This window comes from Bolinopsis microptera, chromosome 6 (assembly GCF_026151205.1).
Source record: "Bolinopsis microptera isolate Bmic1 chromosome 6, MBARI_Bmic_1.0, whole genome shotgun sequence".
Taxonomy (NCBI): domain Eukaryota; kingdom Metazoa; phylum Ctenophora; class Tentaculata; order Lobata; family Bolinopsidae; genus Bolinopsis; species Bolinopsis microptera.
This window is the reverse complement of record NC_087077.1, coordinates 11,134,983-11,138,524: the sequence shown is the minus strand read 5'-3', so window position 1 is coordinate 11,138,524 and position 3,542 is coordinate 11,134,983.

Below are 3,542 nucleotides of genomic sequence, written 5' to 3'. Positions count from 1 at the left end.
TTATTTACTTGATTTACTGAGGATTTATTTTAACCATATATTTGGCAGACATAATTTTTGAAATTTTTTACTAGGTTATTTATTTATAATTTATTAGACATGATATATAAAAATAGGGCTGAATATATACCGTTAATTTACTTTGGTTTTCTAATCGTGTTTAATGTGTATCATCGCTGATTTAGTTGGTTGTTTCACTCCATTCGAGAGCACTAAAAGTATGAAAATGATATCCGTGACGTGTTGTTTCTGTTGCCCAAACATCATGGTCAACACCACGGTAACAACAACGCTTCCATCACAAAAACAGAGTTGCAAAATATCGAGAGAGTGAAACAGCCAGCACTCCATTTTTAGTTAAAATAAACAAATCTGTACCTAATAGTGTTTTTGTTGTGATGTTGTTAGTGCGCACACTTTATGATATTTGCTGAACTAAACTAATTATAATCTTAACAAGTGGCATTATTCCCTCATTATTATAGCTATTCAAAGCTAAGGTTTAAAAATGTTTACTCTACCTTTCAAATAATTTAATGACTATTGATATTGACATAATATTATTTTTGTTAAATTATTGTCTATCAACGCTGAAAACATATTACCATTACATACATATTGGCTCTTATTACATAATATATCATGGTTTTCATGTAAATTACTGTTTTATAGCATTATATTATATCAACTTTATTTCGGAGTTCATTTTGTTACTGTAATATTTATTTTGTATACATATTTGGGTGACACACACATTGTAGGTTTATTATGATTTTTAATTAAGTTGCATATTATAGTATTGTGTGTAGAAAGTCACTGGGGGCTAGGCCCGATCTTCAGATCCAGGGCCGATCATATAATATAATGATTACACATAAAGTTGAGAATACAACTTATTTTTGATTATCATTTTACGACAATATATTCTTTACAGAATGCAATGTTCGGCACATAATTTTTTCCATTTTCGCACATAGCTCCGGCACACACATAAGTTTTAATTCATTATAATGGTGAATGTTAAGTCACACAGTCACGGCAATGTATTATTCCGCTCTGCAGTGCAAACTCTCCGGCTTTGATTGCTAAAATCTCTACTTAGGGCGGCTACATCGCGTAGGGTGGAGTGGATGACAATTTGAGATTATTTTTGACATATTTTAGAAGCGGAGTTGGCCGATTGCCAATAATTTGGAGTTTGACTGTAGAGCGTGATGGTGGTTGATAATGCGTCATAGACAGCAAGGAATATTCTCCTACTGTATTCTAAGTTCCAAGTGTTTTAAACTTGCAGCTACGTTTACCGGTGTGTCTTTTGATTCAGAACATGAGCAGTATTACATCAGATCTGGGCAGATTGATGTAGTAGAGGGGGAGGGAGAGGGGAAGGCAATTTAGTACAATAATCGGAAAAGGAATTATTCAATATTTACAGACACTGCATGTTATTTGGCACTGTGCCACAAAAATCCTAAACCCAGAGTTTCACTGGCAGTAACACCACTAAATGATAAAACAACATCAATCTAGGCTTTTAATGCACAATGACTAAGAAAGCAGGTTTATCGAACTTTCTATTTTTAGACAAGCAACCTTTTTTTTACATCGGATGAATTCCAAGAATGTCTGATGTTGAAACTATCCGTCAAAAAAGAATTCCAAGAATATCTGATGTCCGTCAAAAATATCCGTTATTTTACTTTGCGTTTCGTTAAGCTTGGCCTGGGGGCATTAAGCAAAACATGTTATATGGGTAATAATTTCGTGCAATTCGCAGGTTATGCCTTTGTGTTAGCCAAATATAATAATCGATATACTGAGCTTGAAATATAAAACAAACTTCACAAATTTATTTATAGGGATAGGATTAGGAAATGGGAAAGGGACAGGTATTTTGATTCAAATGAAAGGTGGGATTTTCTGAATCAATTAGACATGCTCGCTCCTAATTTGTGTATGTGTTGCTCTGTTATGTGCTAGAACATTCTAACAATTTACATTTCTAGAATCTTTTGTTTCATTTATCTCATGACTGTAAATATATATTTTTTTTAAATTTTGAAATATATGTTACATCACCATAAACTAAGGTTTGCCATAAAATGTTTGTCAATAAAATAATGCGATCCCAAAAAAACTGTTTAAAAATACCAAGTCTCGTCCAATAGCTGAAATTTGTATTTGAATAACTTTAAGTGGCTATGGGACCCATAATAGTACTATAACAGTATAAATCACACTATAATAGATGGACACAGGCTGATTGACCTACCAATCCATCGTCTCCACATTCAATTTTTTATAACCTTGCAGCTTTCTTACCATTTAAGGGAAATGTAATCATCAACTTTCAATCAACTGTCTAAAATAGCTTAGCAATTTGTATCATGCAGAGGGGCTGTGATCTTCCAATACCCAGCTAAGATGATAATTATCATAAAAATGGTACATCTGATTAAAGATTTTGGCAGTAAGTATAGTGCTAACTGCTATTCCTTATTTAACTAAGAACATTAAAGCTGTGAGAGATGCTTGCCAGACACGTGGACTCGTTCATTTGGACACCTGATCCAGCACTCGTATCTCCTGGTAAGAGATTGTTTGTTAAGTCGTGACGTCATGTTAAACGAATTTCTAGCAAGCCTCTTCAGCCATAGTCAGTTCTAGGGACAGACACTATTCCGGATAGAAACAGTGACATTTCTATCCTACCCTTAACCACACTATTAATCCTTAAATTTGCGGTCCTAAAACCGGCACTTGAGACAAAACATGTATATAAATTATCCTACGCCGTAGTATATAAACTATCCTACGCCGATCAGTTATCCGCAATCAAGATAAACTTCCCACCCACAATTACGACTGTTACCACTAATGGCAAATATTTGTCTGGTTTACCCGCAGTGAGCCCCTGCTTTAACCAAGCTTCAAGCTGTTGACGCGATTACGGACAATCAGTCAATTATCATTTTCATTTTGAAGTGTTCTGCTTCAAAACGTTTCTCAGGAACATTCCTTCTGATACTGCTTTACAACAACTTTAATGTAAGTGTTTATCTCGGTAATCACTGTCTCCTGAGCTGGCGATTCTACTTTACTGCACACTTCCATTTATAATAGTGACAACTTAAGCAAGTCGCGAGGTAAATGTTATGCTTTGAATATCTTCCACCTTGTTCATCGTCTGGTAAATGAAACATACTAACATAGTTACCAGCCGTTTAATTTGTACTGCTTAACCATGGATTCTAATGATGATGGTAGCAGGTAATTCATGATTCAAGACTGGTACTTCACAATTCACGACGGGTTTATTTCAAAAATTCCTTACCCATGTGAACATGCCATCATGTAGTGCCCCCTTTTCAGAAAAACCGTTTTAGCAAATTCTGTGCTTTGATTTTTACACAGTGAAATACCCTGGCTAAATCGGGACACTTTCGGAGAGTTAATTCGTGGTTATCAGATTATAACCCTTCTTCTCCGTTACAATGGTAGAAATATAATCGTGAGCGAGGGTTTCTCCGGGCTAGTGACCT